We start from the raw sequence: 19770 nt of genomic DNA, 5'->3' as shown, positions 1-19770 counted from the left end.
GAGAAGCCGCGCTCCCTCGGTGGCGGGCTTCTGTCCCGCTTAAACTGTAAAATTGGTGGGGGCTCATACATATATACAGTGCCCAGCTGTATATATGTTATATTTTTGCGAAAAAGAGGTTTATATTGCTGCCCAGGGCGCCCCCCTGCGCCCTGCACCCTTACAGTGACCGGAGTATGTGAGGTATATGGGAGCAATGGCGCACAGCTGCAGTGCTGTGCGTTACCTCAGTGAAGATCATGAAGTTTTCTGCCGCCTCTGAAGTCTTCTTTTCTTCTCATACTCACCCGGCTTCTATCTTCCGGCTCTGCGAGGGGGGCGGCGGTGCGGCTCTGAAACGGACGGCGAGGGTGAGATCCTGCGTACCAATCCCTCTGGAGCTAATGGTTTCCAGTAGCCTAAGCAGCAGGACCTTGCAACTCAGAGAGTAGGGCTGCTTCTCTCCCCTCAGTCCCTCGATGCAGGGAGTCTGTTGCCAGCAGTGCTCCCTGAAAATTAAAAACCTAACAAAATACTTTCTGTCAGAAAGCTCAGGAGAGCTCCTGAAAAGCACCCAGTCTCCACTGGGCACAGTATCAAACTGAGGTCTGGAGGAGGGGCATAGAGGGAGGAGCCAGTGCACACCCAGAACTAAAGTCTTTCTTAAAGTGCCCATGTCTCCTGCGGAGCCCGTCTATCCCCATGGTCCTTACGGAGTCCCCAGCATCCTCTAGGTCGTTAGAGAAAATAGGATTTTAATACCTACCAGTAAATCCTTTTCTCTTAGTCCGTAGAGGATGCTGGGCACCCGTCCCAGTGCGTACTGTGTCTGCAGTTATTAAACGACCCTTAACTCCAGAACATTTATGTGGAGACAACTTTCCCGACTTGACCATCTTCCTTGGACGTTTTCCCCCTGTGTGACTGCTCCCCAGCCTCGGAGGGTTGCATCCGTGGTCCCTAGGATCCAGTCCTGGATCCCGAACCATCGCCCCTCTAGGTGGTGAGAACTGTGCAGCCACCAATGGAGTGAAATTCTGGTCTTAGAAGACAGGATTATCCTCCGGTGCATGTGTAGGTGGGATCCGGACCACTTGTCCAACAGGTCCCACTGGAACACTCTGGCATGGAACCTGCCAAACTGAATGGCCTCGTAGGCCGCAACCATCTTCCCCAGCAACCGAATGCATTGATGGATTAACACTCTTGCTGGTTTCAGAATTTGTTTGACCAGACTCTGGATCTCCAGAGCCTTTCCACTAGAAGAAAACCTCTTCTGTGTCCAGTATCACTCCCAAAAACAACAACCGCGTCATTGGGACCAACTGCGATTTTGGCAAGTTTAGGAGCCGACCATGTTGTTGAAGAACTGTCAGGGAGAGTAGATGTTTTGCACCAACTGGTCCCTTTATCTCGCCTTTATCAGGAGATCATCCAAGTACGAGATAATTGTGACTCCTTGCTTGCGAAGGAGAACCATCATTTCCGCCATCACCCTGGTGAAAATCCTCGGAGCCGTGGACAGACCAAACGGCAACATCTGAAATTGGTAATGACAATCCTGAATTGCAAACCTCAGGTAGCTTGATGCAGTGGCTAAATGAGAACATGTAAGTAGGCATCCTTTATGTCTACCAAAACCATGAAATCTCCTTTATCCCCCGGACTGGAGATCACTACCCTGAGAGATTCCATCTTGAAATTGAATTTCTTTAGGTAGAAATTAAGGGATTTCAGATTTAAGATTGGTCTGACTGAGCCGTCCGGCTTCGGGACCACGAAGAGGCTTGAATAAAAACCTTCTCCCTGCTGACTAAGGCTGATTTGAACAATCGGTGAGGGGGAACGTCTTGAAACCCCAGTTTGTACCCTTGGGACACTATTTGTAAAACCCACGAGTCCAGGTCCGAATGAATCCAGAACTGACTGAAGAGTTTTAGACGTGCCCCCCACTGGTGCGGGCTCCTGCAAGAGAGCCCCAGCGTCATGCAGGGGATTTGGCAGAAGCAGAGGACGATCTCTGCTCCTGCGATCTTGAAGAGGCTACAGACCTCTTCCCTCTTTTCCTTCCTCTACCTGCAAAGAAAGGGTAATCTTAACTACTTGCATATCTATTGGGCCGAAATGACTGCGTCAGATAATGATGCGTTTTCATCCGTTGAGAGGGAACATAGGGCAAGAAGGCTGCCTTACCTGCGGGAGCTGCCGAGATCAAATTAACGAGGCCGTCGCCAAACAAGGCTTCACCTTCATAGGGAAGAGACTCCCTTTCTTCTTGGAGTCAGCATCAGCATTCCCTTGGTGAATCCACAATGCCCTCCTATCCGAGACTGCCATGAAATTGGTCCGTGAGCACTTGTGCCCGGTGTAGGATTTTTAAATATGTGTAGTTTACTGTATGCAAGGGTTTAAAACCTTTTAGGAACTGAGATCTAAGGTATATTACATGTAGTTTAAAAAAAACAAAAAAGGTTTATTATATGGCAGTAGTTTCCAAACTGGAGTTCTTGCACTGGTAGCATAGTTTGGTGGTCCAGGACCAATTAAAATTATTTATACTTTATTAAATTGGCAAAATCATTCCCTCACAACATAACTGAACCTGAGGAGAACATGCTATAAACACAATTTACTTAATTTGATATTTTTTTCTGAATTTCTCAATAAAAAAAACTTTGGCCTAGGGGTGCCGTGAAACAAATTTTGATACTCTAGGGCAGGGGTGTCAAACCCATGGGCCGCAAGCCGCCCCCAATGCATCCTTTTGTGGCCCGCAGGCCGGGGGCCGGCAGGGGTCCTTTTGTGGCCCGATCACCTTGCTTAGAGCGAGGGCAGGAGAGTGCAGCCAGAGTCTTTGCTTTCTATGTGCGGCACCATCTTCCCGAAGAGATCACCGGGAAGATAGTGCCCCTTCCACTGGCTACAGCACAGGCATACTGAGGTGGGGTAGCAAACTGGGGCCCCCAACGGGCCCCTCCAGCAGTCCCTCTACCAAAACACGTCTTTTGGTGGTTTTGCGGTGTTATAACTACATGGTGACGATACTGTAGCACAGAGATTTTCAACCATTTACAACTCACGTCACACAGAACAAGATTTAAATATTGACAAGGCACACTGAAATATAATGGTGATGCATGGTGCAGTATCGTGTCCTAGGATGTCATGTTGCAGCTTCTCCATAGGTAACGCCTGAACAGGCCCGGTGACAGGGGGGACAAAGGGGACACTTGTTCAGGGCTCCAAGTATTAAGAACAGAAATAATGGGGCCACAGTGCCAATATTGCTTTTTAAAGTGTATCCACCAACTGCTCAATTTAAGCAGGAAAACAATTAACAGGCCAACTAAACCCTCCCCCCTTCTTTTACCCCATCACTTTGTCCAGTCCCTGTGGTCCATACTGTATTGCCAGTATTATGCATGTCGCTGTGCTGGCCCTTTTCTGAATGTTCCTGCCACCGCCACCGAAGAGCTGGATAGCCCAGTATGAAAACCACCTTCCGGCCTCACTGACGGTCCGAGTCAAAGGCTCCATTTTTTTTTAAAGATCCCTCTGCCAAGTTAAGGGGGGGGGGGGGGGGTTTGAGGGTGCCCCAGAGATATCAGTGTACTGGGCCCCAAGATTTCTGTTGCTGGCCCTGACCCTCAGGGGCGTATCTACCCCTTGGCCAGGATGGCACTTGCCAGGGGCACCATCCAGCTGTGCCAACCGTGGCTAAGGGATAGAGTTCTGCAGTCTCGAAAGGGCGCTATGGCAATCAGCGTGGGACTGACCAATTAGACGGTGAGGGAAGGATACTGAAATTGTCCCAACCCTGTTACAGTTTGAAACGCCCCTCAACTGCTGTCCACTGCTTCACTCCTAGCTCTGCCCCTTTGAAATTATTAATCCCTGCCCCCCGGTAGGCGGAGTTCTCCAGGCCCATACTCAGGAGTCACCACTGCTGTACATTATGTGCCGGTTGTAGAGACAGAGCGTGGAACATCAGAGAACGCCACAAATTACACAGTGGGCAAGGAGATGGCTGGAGACAGCTGCACAGCCATACCTTGCAAGTTCGAGAGAGCTGTTGAATTTCAGCTCTTCAAGTCAGAGCCTGCCCCCTGCCCACTGCCCAAGCAGTCCGTGACAGTTAGCGCATACCCTCCAACTGTACCTTTTAAATAGGTACAGTACCTTTTTTTCATGGTCTGTACCGATTTTTGCCTCTCCAAACTTCCATTGAAAGTATAGGAAAAGGGGCGTGGCCACGTCCCCTTTACACACGACCACGCCCCTTTTTTGGATTTGTACCGATTTTTCTGTGTAAAATGTTGGAGGGTATGTTAGTGTCGATGAGGGGGGGATTTGTGCATGTGTGCTATCAGTGTGTGTGTGTGGGGGGTGGGGGGCTGGAGGATGTGTGTGACTGTGAGGGAGCTGTCAGTGTCAGTGGGGAGAGGAGCAGGAGGGAGTTGTCAGTGTGTGGAAGTGATGAGAGTTGTCAGTACTGGGGAAATGTGTGTGTACTAGATTTAGGAGTGTGTGTTTGTGAGAGGTTTCAGTTGGGGGATTAGAGTTCATACAGTAATTAAATGTTTTCATATTGAGAACTACATCTCCCAGCATATACAGTGTGCTGGGGATGCTAACAAGCTTTATTTAAAAGTTTAAAAAACATTGCTTTTATGACTGCAATGGTTAAAAAGGGAGAACTATAAATCAATTTATCAGTGAATGATCGCAGTTTGAGCTGTTATATTTTACTGAACCACCTATCCCTCCACACTTATAGTTTTACTTTTCAATATACACTCACCGTTACTTGAGTGTATCTGAATAGTTTATCAGGCGCACAAAAACAAATACATCTACCTGTATAAACACGAAAAAAGGGGATTTTTTCTTTTATCAATACATGTAATAAATGTCTCCCAATCGCAGCTCCTATAAGACAACTGGATGTCAAGATAAGATAAATATATATATCTCTGGTAAGATAGACGCAAAGATAAGGAGCGCTGGTTTAAAATTCAATTAGTAGATTTAATATCAGTTTATACACACATATAGCATAATAAAAACTCAATTGAGTATCTATATAAGCTGACACTTCAATAGGCTCATAAAAGTGCACATAACTCTATTTAAAAGTTCCAAGACAGATTCCAATTGTAATCTACAGCAACAGATATCAGATGATTATTGCCGGCCAAAGCTTAATTAGCACTCCAGGATTCCTCTTAACTGCCTTTAAGCTGTAATTATGTCCTCCAAGTGCGCAAGTAATTAGTGAACATATAGTGGTGTTTGATAATTCAGATTAGAGCTCTATATTAGTTCAAGTATCCGTTTAGTGTAACCACACAGACAATGCAGAAGATGGAGTTACCAGACCAAGCTGTCACGGAAATGTTTCCTCCAAATTGCTAGTATTTTTCAAGCTGGCATTGCATGGATACTTAACGGTGTTGGACCCAGCGGTCAAAGATGTCCCGGGAGGACTCGCCGGATCTGGCGGTCACGGCGCTTGCTCCTCACAGCTGGTGGACACGGTATAAGCTTGCGCACCGAGGAAGCGGCTGGATTGGAACTGGACTGGCTGTAGCATACACAGTGCACAATGGAGCGTCCTCTACGCGTTTCTCCGCTCTAATAGTAAGCGGTTTCCTCAGGAGATTAGTATAGGTGTCCACAACAGGTATGCTTTTAAGGTCCATTCGGCAAATAGGAAAGTCTCGTTCATTTGGAATGCACCTGTATCTAATTGATGCACCAGCTTATTCATTCAGGAAAAGTAAACCTCTCTACCTTTATAAAAAAATCTTTATCAATCATTATAGCATGATCAAGGGAAATTACATGTATCTAAACTCTTTGTTGACACATTAATAATTACATACAGGTATATAAATTATCATATTTTGTATATCAACATTTCTTTAATTTTATTTTTATTTTTATTATTATATTTATGGCATCACAGAGAACATGGTGTCATCTAGACAAAAACCACCTATAACACTCCCAGTATTACTATGGACTCTGGTTTGAGCAAGAGTCTCAATAGCTCATCAGGTAAGCCCTTGGACTTTGGTTCCCAAGGTCACAGGATCAAATCACGGCGGGACCAAACACAGATTCAGATCACAATTTTCATTTATGTTCTTAATTCGCTTTTTTAGGTAAATTGATTTTCCTGTGTTGCCAGACCTCGACTAATAGAAACAGATTCCATTTATATATATATATAGTCTAGATATGGCAACACACATTGAGGGAATCACAAAAATCCCCGAACAGCATAATACTCCAGACCATCCCTCTAGATAAATAATAAATATACATGTTTCACAGTATATATGAGCCTTATAATAGCAAACTATCCAAAATTTGGTCTATGATAACATTCTATTCTTTAAAATTGTTATTTATTTTATATTTTTTATATTATTATTATTATTATTATTATTATTATACCACATACTAGCGTATACCTCGTATAATTACTTCCCGTATTACACAATAGTAGAAAGATCTATAAAACAGTCCTAGTATGAATAAAGTTTGTTAAATTCATTGGCTTTGAAAAACCAGACACTAGCAAAAATGATGATAATAATATTCTGTAAATAAACTCGAGATCGTGCCATATTCGGCCATAGAGTAATTTATCAAATATTGTTCATTTCAATGTTTTCGTTCAAAGAAACTGTTCTAATGAAAATGACTTTATTATCCAAAGTAAAGAATTAACACAATCTTTTTTGGAACAAGATTATCCGAAAAATCTCTTAGATCTGGCCTATGAGGTGGCATCAAAACAGTGTAGACAGGAGATTCTATTAGAGAAACCTGAAAAAAAGAAGTCCAGCTTTATATCAGAAAATAACGAACCACTTTTTATCTCAAAATTTAATAGTTCATCAAATAAAATTAGAGATATTTTGACAACATTTTTTTCTGTGTTAAAAATGGATAGAGTGTTATCAGGGTGTTTGAATGATAAACCCAAAGTGGTTTTCAAAAGAGCTAATAATCTAAAGAACCACTTTTCACCTAGTCATTTTTAACCCATCTCTACTCACTGCACTAAGAAGCCGCATATATCCCAGACACAGAGAGGACAATGTAAGAAATGTCTGAAACCCAGATGTATGACATGTGGATTTGTTGATCCAGAGAGCCATGATTTTTCAGCCCCGAAAGACACTGGGAATCATAAATTTAGTATCATCGGATCCATTACTTGTCAGACCACTTATGTTATATATGTTATAACCTGCATATGTGGTCTGCAGTATGTAGGACGTACTACTCTATGTACATACTGTAGGATGAACAACCTACAGTATGTAGGAGTGTAAGGAATGAAAGGATTGTGAGAGGTTTAAGTAGCAATGGTAATTATGTTAGATTTTTTAAGTGTTTGCAGGTAAAATTGCATTGGTGCAGCTGTGCATAAGAAACAAAATTGGTTTTTGAATTGTCCAAGTAAGGTTGTTCGTCCTACTCTATGTAGGACGAACAACCTTACTTGGACAATTCAAAAACCATCCATTTCACCTACAAATGCTTGTATCTGTATTATTGTAATTTTGTTTCTTATGCACAGCTGCACCAATGCAATTTTACCTGCAAACACTTAAAAAATCTAACATAATTACCATTGCTACTTAAACCTCTCACAATCCTTTCATTTCTTACACTTCAAATACATTTCTGCACCCACTTTATCTACACTTTTGACTCATTTCATACTAAATCTACACCCCGTGAGCCTACACTGCTTTTCTCACCTGCATTTCTGCAATTCTTCTGCTCGGATTCCCTTACAGTCTCCTCTCCTACTTCCACTTTCCCTCAACCTATTCACCTACTTAACACTATGTCAAGGCTTTCCTATACTCCCCACATCACTCAGTGTCTACCTAATAATGTATCTTTATCCTTACCCCCTAGTCTCCTGCACCTCCTCCTCTCTCCCCTCCTCTGTCTCCCCTCCATCCCTCTGTTTCCTTCCCCCACCTTTCCTGTTACCCCACTTTCATTCACCTCTGCCCCATGGTCCTGCTACCCCACAACTCAGCACTGCTCCCTCTCTCCCTTCCCTGTCACCTCCCCACACCCCCATCCACATCACACTGACCTCCCTCCCTGCCCACCTCCTGCAGTTTCCCCTCCTAGCTCAGGCACCCGTACCATCACTACTCTCTCATCATCCCTGCCCTCAAAGTTAATCCCACCTCATCGCTACAGCAACCCTGATAATCTCATTCACATCTCTCCCACAGACTTATACCCCCTATCCTGTGCACTCTGGAATGCCAGATCTGTTTGTAACAAACTGGTCCCCACTCATGACCTTTTCATTTCCAAATCCCTACACCTACTAGCCATTACTGAAACTTGGATTGCGCCCTCTGACACTACTTCTGCTGCTGCTCTCTCTGCTGGAGGCCTCACATTCACACACACACCCCGACCTGGGGGTCGCCATGGGGGTGGTGTCGGGGTCTTTTTACCTTCTAGTTACTCCTACCAACTCATACCACCAGAACCATCCCTTATATTCTCTACATTTGAGGTCCACGCCATACGCCTCTTCCAACCAGTCCATCTTAGAGTAGCTGTCATTTACCGCCCCCCTGGCACTGCTTACAAATTCATCGACAACTTTGCTTCCTGGCTTCCTCACTTCCTCTCTTCTGACATTCCCACCATTATCCTAGGTGATTTCAACATCCCTATTGACATCCCCACACAATCCCCTGCCTCTAAACTCCTTAACCTCACCTCCTCACTTGGTCTCTCCCAGTGGACCTCCTCACCCTCCCATGTGAATGGGAGCTCACTGGATCTGGTCTTCACTCACCGCTGTGATATCTCTGATTTTTCCAACTCCCCATTTCCCCTCTCTGACCACCACCTGCTCTCCTTTAACCTATCTCTCTCGACTTCCCCATCTCTACCTCCTAATGCTACCATCACTAAGCGTAACATTGAAGCTATTGACACCACATTCCTTTCCTCCCTAATTGACTCACTTCTCTCTCCTATTCTCTCTCTCTCATGCCCTGAACAAGCCACTTCCACATACAATGCTTCCCTTTCTTCTGCTCTTGACTCTGTTGCTCCACCAACCACTATTCACCCTCGCAAATTAACACCTCAACCCTGGCACACCAAATGCACCAGATATCTGCAAAAATGCTCACGTACTGCTGAGCGACACTGGAGGAAATCACGCTCTAAGGCAGATTTCCTCCATTTCAAACTTATACTCTCATCCTTCAGTGCTGCCCTTTCTCTTACTAAACAGTCATACTTCAAGAACCTCATCTCCTCCCAGTCTTCCAACCCCCGGCGCCTCTTTGCCACTCTCAACTCACTCCTCTGCCCACCTCCACCTCGTCTCCCTTCCTCACTCTCTGCTCTTGACTTTGCCACTTACTTCACATCCAAAATTGACTCCATACGTCAGGACATCACGTCACACCAGACCATCAGTAACCAGCCTTCTCCCATCCCTTACCAACCCTCCCCATCCCTCGCACCAACTCTGTCATCTTTCTCCCATGCATCTGGAGAGGAAGTCATGGCCCTCATTCGTTCCTGTCCCCTCACCACCTCCCCACTTGACCCTATCCCCTCCCGCCTCCTCCGCTACCTTTCTTCTTCTGCTTGTTCCCATCTTTCCCACCTTCTCAATCTCTCCCTCTCATCAGGCACTGTCCCCTCTGCCTTCAAGCACGCACTCATCTCTCCTATTCTTAAAAAACCTACCCTTGATCCAAACACTCTCTCCAACTACTGACCCATCTCTCTCCTCCCTTTTGCCTCCAAACTCCTTGAGAGTATTGTCTACAACCGCCTTACTTCCTTTCTTTCCTCACACTCACTGCTTGACACATTCCAATCTGTCTATTTCCTCTCCACTCCACTGAAACTGCCCTTACAAAAGTATGCAATGACCTCCATGCTGCTAAATCTAAGGGACACTACTCTCTACTTATTCTACTTGATCTCTCTGCTGCTTTTGACACTGTGGACCATCCTCTCCTACTGCAAATCCTTCACTCCATTGGTCTGCGTGACACTGCCCTCTCTTGGTTGTCGTCCTACCTTTCTGACCGTTCATTCTCTGTCTCCTCTCATGACTCCACCTCCCCCTCACTTCCACTAACTGTAGGGGTACCCCAAGGTTCTGTCCTTGGTCCTCTTCTCTTCTCTCTCTATACGTCCTCACTAGGTAAGCTCATTAGTTCTTTTGGTTTCCAATATCATCTCTATGCTGATGACACTCAAATCTATCTTTCCTATACAGATCTCTCCCCTACTCTCCTCACTCGTATCTCCAACTGTCTCTCTGCTATCTCTTCCTGGATGTCCCAGCGCTTTCTTAAACTTAACATGTCTAAGACCGAGCTGATCATCTTCCCTCCCTTCCGCATAACCTCACCTCCTACACTCTCATTATCTATTGATGGCACTACTATCTCCTCTACCCCCCAAGTGCGCTGTCTTGGAGTAATCCTTGACTTCTTCCTCTCCTTCAAACCACACATTCAGCACCTCTCACAAACCTGCCGTTTTCATCTAAAAAATATTTCCAGGATCAGACCCTTTCTGACCCAGGATGCTACTAAGACTCTTATCCACTCACTGGTCATCTCCAGACTGGACTACTGTAATCTCCTCCTGACTGGTATTCCTGACAAATACCTCTCTCCACTCCAATCTATCCTTAATGCTGCTGCCCGGCTCATTTTCCTCACCAAACGCACTATGTCCACCTCTCCTCTCTTACTAGACCTTCACTGGCTCCCCTTCCCTTTCAGAATCCATTTCAAGCTTCTCACACTTGCTTACAAAGCCCTCACCCACTCCTCTCCCATCTACATCTCTGATCTTATCTCGCTTTACACTCCCACCCGTCCTCATCGCTCTGCTAATGCTCGCCGACTCTCCTGCCTACGGATTACTTCCTCCCACTCCTACCTCCAAGATTTTTCACGTGTTGCACCACTTCTCTGGAATTTCCTACCTCTCCCTCTCAGACTCTCCACCTCTCTACAAAACTTCAAACGGGCTCTCAAGACCCACTTCTTCACCAAACCCAGGCAAATCTCATCCTAAACCTCTGTTCCACGCTCTCTATGTACCCTATCTGTCTCACCCCTGTCTGTCTACCCCTCCCCTTTAGAATGTAAGCTATCATGAGCAGGGCCCTCTTCCCTCATGTGCTTTCCCTTTTCTTACTTTAATAATCTTCAGCTGCACCAAATCCAGCAGTCTTCTGCCACCTGATACTTATTCCAGTGTCATCTGCTAATGTAGCTATGTTTACTTACCCTGTACTTGTCCTATATTGTAGCCAACTGTAAGTTGCTGTTTTCCTGGTTGATTATTTGTTTATGTACTCTGTAATTGGGCGCTGCGGAACCCTTGTGGCGCCATATAAATAAAGGATAATAATAAAAATAATAATACTCGGTCCCTGAATACACGGTTCCTAGAACATAGAAGACTTATTAATAAGAAGTCACTCATGCACAGTGTTCCCAGACATGTGGTTTAATCACATGGGGGGGATATTAAGGTGATTTCTATCAAGGGCATTGAGCATATAGAAGAGACCGCAAGAGGTGGTGATAGGTTTAATCGCCTCTGTAAGCGAGAGGCCTATTGGATTTGTTCGCTCAATACCCTTGTTCCAATGGGTTTGAACGAAAACATTGAAATGAACAATATTTGATAAATTAATCTATGGCCGAATATGGCACGATCTCGAGTTTATATACAGAATATTATTATCATCATTTTTGCTAGTGTCTGGTTTTTCAAAGCCAATGAATTTAACAAACTTTATTCATACTAGGACTGTTTTATAGATCTTTCTACTATTGTGTAATACGGGACGTAATTATACGAGGTATACGCTAGTATGTGGTATAATAATAATAATAATAATATAAAAAATATAAAATAAATAATAACAATTTTAAAGAATAGAATGTTATCATAGACCAAATTTTGGATAGTTTGCTATTATAAGGCTCATATATACTGTGAAACATATATATTTATTATTTATCTAGAGGGATGGTCTGGAGTATGCTGTTTGGGGATTTTTTTGATTCCCTCAATGTGTGTTGCCATATCTAGACTATATATATAAAAATGGAATCTGTTTCTATTAGTCGAGGTCTGGCAACACAGGAAAATCAATTTACCTAAAAAAGCGAATTAAGAACATAAATGAAAATTGTGATCTGAATCTGTGTTTGGTCCCGCTGTGATTTGATCCTGTGACCTTGGGAACCAAAGCCCGAGGGCTTACCTGATGAGCTATTGAGACTCTTGCTCAAACCAGAGACCATAGTAATACTGGGAGTGTTATAGGTCTAGGCTGGCGATTAGCGATTCCATCTTGAACTTGAACCTTTTCAAGTATAGGTTCAGGGATTTTAAATTTAATATGGGTCTGACCAAACCGTCCGGTTTCGGGACTACAAACAGGGTCGAATAATTTCCCCTTCCTTGTTGAAGCAGGGGAACCTTGACCATCACCTGTTGAAGATACAATTTGTGAATTGCATTTTACACTATCTCCCTTTCCAGGGGAGAAGATGGTAGGGCCGATTTGAAAAACCGGCGAGGAGGCACCTCTTCGAATTCCAGCTTGTAACCCTGAGAAACAATTTCTATTGCCTAGGGATCCACCTGCGAATGAACCCAAATGTGGCTGAAAACTCGAAGATGTGCCCCCACTGGGGCGTACTCCTTTAGCGGAGCCCCAGCGTCATGCAGTGGATTTTGTAGAGGCCGGGGAGGACTTCTGTTCCTGGGAACTAGCTGTGTTGTGCAGCTTTTTCCCTCTGCCCTTACCTCTGGCAAGAAAGGACGCACCTCGTACTTTCTTGTTTCTCTGTGATCGAAAGGACTGCATTTGATAATGTGGTGCTTTCTTAGGCTGTGAGGGAATATAAACAAAAAAATTTGATTTACCAGCTGTAGCTGTAGAGACTAGGTTTGAGAGACCTTCCCCAAACAATTCCTCACCCCTGTAAGGTAAAACCTCCATATGCTTTTTTGAGTCGGCATCACCTGTCCATTGCCGGGTCCATAGGACTCGTCTAGCAGAAATCGACATAGCGTTTATTCTAGAACCCAGTAGACTAATGTCTCTTTGAGCATCTCTCATATATAGGACAGCATCTTTTATATGCCCTATGGTCAATAACATAGCATCCTTATCTAGGGTCTCAATCTCTGCTAATAAGGGATCTGTTCATGCTGCTACTGCGTTACAACCCCGGCCAACGCAATTGCCGGTCTGAGTAAGGTACCAGAATGTGTGTAAATGGACTTTAGGGTAACCTCTTGCTTGCGGTCAGCAGGGTCCCTGAGGGTAGCCGCTACCTTTTTGAATAAGTGTGTCAATGCTTTATCCACCCTAGGGGAGGATTACCACCGTATCCTGTCCATTGGCAGGAAAGGATATGCCATAAGAATCCTTTTGGGAATCTGCAGCTTTTTGTCTGGAGATTCCCAAGCTTTTTCACATAATTCGTTCAACTCATGTGAGGGGGGAAAGGAACTCTCAGGTTTCTTTCCCTTATACATGTGTACCCTCGTGTCAGGGACAGGGGGTTCCTCTGTGATGTGCAAAACATCTTTTATTGCAATAATCATATATCGAATATATTTAGCCAATTTTGGCTGTAACTTTGCATCATCGTAGTCGACACTGGAGTCAGAATCCGTGTCGGTATCTGTGTCAACTATTTGGGATAGTGGGCGCTTTTGAGACCCCGAAGGTCCCTGCGACATAGGGACAGGCATGGGTTGACTCCATGACTGTTCCCTAGCTTCAGCTTTGTCTAATCTCTTGTGCAATAAATTTACATTAGCACTTAAAACATTCCACATATCCATCCAGACAGGTGTCGGCATTGTCGGCATTGTCGACGGAGACACCACATTCATTTGCTCCTGCTCCTCTCTAGGAGAGCCTTCTACCTCAGACATGTCGACACACGTGTACCGACACACCATACACTCAGGGAATCCTCTTATCTGAGGACAGTTCCCCAACAAGGCCCTTTGGAGAGACAGAGAGAGAGAGAGTATGCCAGCACACACCCCAGCACTATATGACCCAGGAAAAAAACACAATCATTTTATGTTTACCCAGTATCGCTGTATTTCCATATATATATGCGCCTAATTATGTGCCCCCTCTTCTTTAAGACCCTCTTTCTACCGTGGTATAAGCAGGGGAGAGTCCAGGGAGCTTCCCCTCAGCGGTGCTGTGGAGAAAATGGCGCTGGTGAGTGCTGAGGGAGAAGCCCCACCCACTCAGTGGCGGGCTTCTGTCCCGCTCAAATATAGTAAAAAAATGGCGAGAGCTCTTATATATATACAGTGCCTAGCTGCATATATATTTATTTTGCCAAAGAGAGGTCTATATTGCTGCCCAGGGCGCCCCCCATGCGCCCTTCACCCTTACAGTGACTGCCGTGTGTGAGGTGTATGGGAGCAATGGCGCACAGCTTTACTGCTGTGCGTTACCTCAGTGAAGATCATGAAGTCTTCTGCCACCTCTGAAGTCTTCTTTTCTTCTCATACTCACCCGGCTTCTATCTTCCGGCTCTGCGAGGGGGGCGGCGGCGTGGCTCTGGGACGGACGGCGAGGGTGAGAACTGCGTACCGATCCCTCTGGAGCTAATGGTGTCCAGTAGCCTAAGAAGCAGAGCCTTTCAACTCACAGAAGTAGGTGTGCTTCTCTCCCCTCAGTCCCTCGATGCAGGGAGTCTGTTGCCAGCAGGATCCCTGAAAATAAAAAACCTAACAAATATACTCTCTGTCAGGAAACTCAGGAGAGCTCCCTGAAAAGCACCCAGTCTCCTCTGGGCTCAGTAGTAAACTGAGGTCTGGAGGAGGGGCATAGAGGGAGGAGCCAGTGTACACCCAGATCTACAATCTTACTTAAAGTGCCCATGTCTCCTGCGGAGCCCGTCTATCCCCCATGGTCCTTACGGAGTCCCCAGCATCCTCTAGGATGTAAGAGAAAAATTATGCTGGCAGAAAAATCCAATTGAGTGATTAAACAGCTCTTCATTTTCTGGCTTTATTTTTATGCTAACAAATTTGCTCTCTGAAAAGTGTCCACAATGCCAAGTCTCTGATTAACACCTTCAAGATCCTACTCTACACCCCAATGCGAATCCTTGTGGAGTCCAGTGTACCCCACATAAAAAATAAATGTGTCAGAACCATTGGCAGCAACATTAGAATAGCTGCTGACAGGCACAATTGAGAAAGGAAGGGGGGGGGGGGACACATTTGAATCCAGCACACAGATGCAATTCGAATATGTAATTTGTACCTTCCTATTTTAAAATGTAATGGATGAACCTCACCCTGTGAGAACTATCTTCATGACCAAGAGATCTCATATGCAAGATAAGTATGAGATGGGATAGGGCTGGGGAGGGCGGTTGCTCAGGCACACACCCGACAAGTTAAGGAGATTCAACTGAGGAAGCACAAGGGAACTCTCGTCTGGGGACAACAACTGCAGGGAGAACACATATTTTCAGATGAACATGGGAGGGCAGAAGGCTGCCTAATACTGAAGCACCCCCAAACAACAAACCAAATGCAACAACTAGTGCAAGCATTCCTGGGGGAAGGCCTGCAGCAGATGGATTTGCATATGGTGATTTCATCCAAGCAGTGGGTCAAAGTTGGCTTCAACCCTCGTCTGCATATGAAAAGAGAATAGGGGTATGCAGGGCATGGCGGCCTTTTGCGGAGCTTGGATGACCCCTAGTTCACATTAAACACCTTCACCCTCCTTCGGTGTGGGGCTCATGTTGGCCATGCTCCAGCCCCTGAAGCATTCAAGCTGATTTCTTGCAGCAGCTGGGCACTGTAACAGCTCCAGAGCTGCTCTGTAAGGCAAGTAAAAGGGTGTAGGCCCTGCAGCACTACCTGTAGTTTGCATTGTGCAGTGGAAGGCACAAAGTAAGCAGACGGGAGAAGTCAGGATAGTGTGTAAGGGCATAGAAGGGAGCGGCTCAAGAAAAGAGAAGTGGAAACAGGCAGCAAACTAGGCTGGAGAGAGACATGAGACAAAGAGATCTGAATTAAACGAGAGCCGACCAGGGGAAACACAAATTATGCAATCAAGTGTCCCACATTTGGGGAAATCACAGGAACAGCACACCCAGAGTGCAATGGGTGAGCCTTGCCCTGGAAGAAGCACCTTCATGATCATAGTATCTCACCTTGCAGGTAAGTAGGAGTTGGGCTAGAGCTGGGGAGGGTCGCTGCTCGGGCACCCCCCTGTCAAGTGAAGGAGATCCAACTGAGGCAGCACAAGGGAACTCTCGAAAGAAGAACAAGGCTAGAGGAAGATCTGAGACAAAGAAATCTGACTTTTACCAGAGCTGACCAGAGGAAAGCACAAACACAGTCCCCCACTGCCACAAACAATGCAGTCGAGTTTCCCAGATTTGGGGAAATCACAGGGGTCAGTATACCCAGAATGCAATGAATGAACCTCACCCTGGGAGAACAATCTTCATGACCATGGTATCTCCTATGCAAAATAAGTATGATTTGGGATAGGGCTGGGGAGGGCCGCTGCTCAGGCACATCTCTGTCAAGTAAAGGAGATTCAACTGAGGTAGCACAAGGGAACTCTCATCTGGGGACAACAACTGCAGGGAGAACACATATTTTCAGATGAACATGGGAGGGCAGAAGGCTGCCTAATACTGAAGCACCCACAAACAACAATCCAAATGCAACAACTAGTGTAAGCATTCCTGGGGGAAGACCTGCAGCAGATGGATTTGCATATGGTGATGTAATCCAAGCAGTGGGTCAAAGTTGGCTTCAACCCTCATCTGCATATGAAAAGAGAAAAGGGGCGTGCAGGGCATGGCGGCCTTATGCGGCGCTTGGATGACCCCTAGTTCACATTAAACACCTCCACCCTCCTTCGGTGTGGGGCTCATGTTGGCTATGCCCCAGCCCCTGAAGCATTAAAGCTGATTTCTTGCAGCAGCTTGGCACTGTAACAGCTCCAGAGCTGCTCTGTAAGGCAAGTAAAAGGGTGTGGGCCCTGCAGCACTACCTGTAGTTCGCATTGTGCATTGGAAGGCACAAAGTAAGCAGACGGGAGAAGTCAGGGTAGTGCGCAAGGGCATAGAAGGGAGCGGCTCAAGAAAAGAGAAGTGGAAACAGACAGCAAACTAGGCTGGAGAGAGACCAGAGACAAAGAGTTCTGAATTATACGAGAGCCGACCAGGGGAAACACAAATAATGCAGTCAAGTGTCCCACATTTGGGGAAATCGCAGGGGCAGCACACCCAGAGTGCAATGGGTGAGCCTTGCCCTGGGAGAAGCACCTTCATGATCATAGTATCTCACCTGGCAGGTAAGTAGGAGTTGGGCTAGAGCTGGGGAGGGTCGCTGCTCGGGCACCCCCCTGTCAAGTGAAGGAGATCCAACTGAGGCAGCACAAGGGAACTCTCGAAAGAAGAACAAGGCTAGAGGAAGATCTGAGACAAAGAAATCTGACTTTTACCAGAGCTGACCAGAGGAAAGCACAAACACAGTCCCCCACTACCACAAATAATGCAGTCGAGTTTCCCAGATTTGGGGAAATCACAGGGGTCAGCATACCCAGAATGCAATGAATGAACCTCACCCTGGGAGAACAATCTTCATGACCATGGTATACCCTATGCAAAATAGGTATGATTTGGGATAAGGCTGTGGAGGGCCGCTGCTCAGGCACATCTCTGTCAAGTAAAGGAGATTCAACTGAGGCAGCACAAGGGAACTCTCATCTGGGGACAACAACTGCAGGGAGAACACATATTTTCAGATGAACATGGGAGGGCAGAAGGCTGCCTAATACTGAAGCACCCCCAAACAACAAACCAAATGCAACAACTAGTGTAAGCATTCCTGGGGGAAGGCCTGCAGCAGATGGATTTGCATATGGTGATGTCATCAAAGCAGTCGGTCAAAGTTGGCTTCAACCCTCATCTGCATATGAAAAGAGAAAAGGGGCGTGCAGGGCATGGCGGCCTTATGCGGCGCTTGGATGACCCCTAGTACACATTAAACACCTCCAACCTCCTTCGGTGTGGGGCTCATGTTGGCTATGCCCCAGCCCCTGAAGCATTAAAGCTGATTTCTTGCAGCAGCTTGGCACTGTAACAGCTCCATAGCTGCTCTGTAAGGCAAGTAAAAGGGCGTGGGCCCTGCAGCACTACCTGTAGTTTGCATTGTGCATTGGAAGGCACAAAGTAAGCAGACGGGAGGAGAAGTCAGGATAGTGTGTAAGGGCATAGAAGGGAGCGGCTCAAGAAAAGAGAAGTGGAAACAGACAGCAAACTAGGCTGGAGAGAGACCTGAGACAAAGAGATCTGAATTATATGAGAGCCGACCAGGGGAAACACAAATTATGCAGTCAAGTTTCCCACATTTGGGGAAATCGCAGGGGCAGCACACCCAGAGTGCAATGGTTGAGCCTTGCCCTGGGAGAAGCAACTTCATGATCATAGTATCTCACCTGGCAGGTAAGTAGGAGTTGGGCTAGAGCTGGGGAGGGTCGCTGCTCGGGCACCCCCCTGTCAAGTGAAGGAGATCCAACTGAGGCAGCACAAGGGAATTCTCGAAAGAAGAACAAGGCTAGAGGAAGATCTGAGACAAATAAATCTGACTTTTACCAGAGCTGACCAGAGGAAAGCACAAACACAGTCCCCCACTACCACAAATAATGCAGTCGAGTTTCCCAGATTTGGGGAAATCACATGGGTCAGTATACCCAGAATGCAATGAATGAACCTCACCCTGGGAGAACAATCTTCATGACCATGTTATCTCCTATGCAAAATAAGTATGATTTGGGATAGGGCTGGGGAGGGCCGCTGCTCAGGCACATCTCTGTCAAGTAAAGGAGATTCAACTGAGGCAGCACAAGGGAACTCTCATCTGGGGACAACAACTGCAGGGAGAACACATATTTTCAGATGAACATGGGAGGGCAGAAGGCTGACTAATACTGAAGCACCCCCAAACAACAAACCAAATGCAACAACTAGTGCAAGCATTCCTGGGGGAAGGCCTACAGCAGATGGATTTGCATATGGTGATGTCATCCAAGCAGTGGGTCAAAGTTGGCTTAAACCCTCGTCTGTATATGAAAAGAGAAAAGGGGCGTGCAGGGCATGGTGGAATTTTGCGGCGCTTGGATGACCCCTAGTTTGCATTAAACACCTCCACCCTCCTTTGGTGTGGGGCTCATGTTGGCTATGCCCCAGCCCCTGAAGCATTCAAGCTGATTTCTTGCAGCAGCTGGGCACTGTAAAAGCTCCAAAGCTGCTCTGTAAGGCAAGTTAAAGGGTGTGGGCCCTGCAGCACTACCTGTAGTTCGCATTGTGCGTTGGAAGGCACAAAGTAAGCAGACGGGAGAAGTCAGGATAGTGCGCAAGGGCATAGAAGGGAGCGGCTCAAGAAAAGAGAAGTGGAAACAGACAGCAAACTAGGCTGGAGAGAGACCTGAGACAAACAGATCTGAATTATATGAGAGCCAACTAGGGGAAACACAAATTATGCAGTCAAGTGTCCCACATTTGGGGAAATCACAGGGGCAGCACACCCAGAGTGCAATGGGTGAGCCTTGCCCTGGGAGAAGCACCTTCATGATCATAGTATCTCACCTGGCAGGTAAGTAGGATTTGGGCTAGAACTGGGGAGGGTCGCTGCTCGGGCACCCCC

The 19770-nt window shown here is 46.1% G+C and overlaps 5 non-coding genes and 2 pseudogenes across 5 annotated transcripts; all 7 read right to left on the bottom strand.

Annotated features, from left to right (window-relative positions):
* Positions 1-16111: 16111 nt before the first annotated feature.
* Positions 16112-16274, bottom strand: LOC134981507 (U1 spliceosomal RNA). The gene has a single exon (XR_010190654.1). It is a non-coding gene; the product is annotated as a U1 spliceosomal RNA (small nuclear RNA).
* Positions 16275-16426: 152 nt separating this feature from the next.
* On the bottom strand, positions 16427-16590 carry LOC134981890 (U1 spliceosomal RNA). The gene has a single exon (XR_010190790.1). It is a non-coding gene; the product is annotated as a U1 spliceosomal RNA (small nuclear RNA).
* A 671-nt stretch (positions 16591-17261) lies between these two features.
* LOC134981404 (U1 spliceosomal RNA) lies at positions 17262-17424 on the bottom strand. The gene has a single exon (XR_010190593.1). It is a non-coding gene; the product is annotated as a U1 spliceosomal RNA (small nuclear RNA).
* A 152-nt stretch (positions 17425-17576) lies between these two features.
* On the bottom strand, positions 17577-17740 carry LOC134981936 (U1 spliceosomal RNA). Its single transcript, XR_010190827.1, has one exon. It is a non-coding gene; the product is annotated as a U1 spliceosomal RNA (small nuclear RNA).
* Positions 17741-18435: 695 nt separating this feature from the next.
* On the bottom strand, positions 18436-18577 carry LOC134981455 (U1 spliceosomal RNA; annotated as a pseudogene).
* Positions 18578-18729: 152 nt separating this feature from the next.
* On the bottom strand, positions 18730-18893 carry LOC134981921 (U1 spliceosomal RNA). Its single transcript, XR_010190815.1, has one exon. It is a non-coding gene; the product is annotated as a U1 spliceosomal RNA (small nuclear RNA).
* A 699-nt stretch (positions 18894-19592) lies between these two features.
* LOC134981413 (U1 spliceosomal RNA) lies at positions 19593-19727 on the bottom strand (annotated as a pseudogene).
* Between the last annotated feature and the right edge of the window lie 43 nt (positions 19728-19770).

This window comes from Pseudophryne corroboree, chromosome 12, assembly GCF_028390025.1.
Source record: "Pseudophryne corroboree isolate aPseCor3 chromosome 12, aPseCor3.hap2, whole genome shotgun sequence".
In the NCBI taxonomy this organism is placed as follows: Eukaryota; Metazoa; Chordata; class Amphibia; order Anura; family Myobatrachidae; genus Pseudophryne; species Pseudophryne corroboree.
This window is presented reverse-complemented; position numbering and strand designations above follow the sequence as displayed.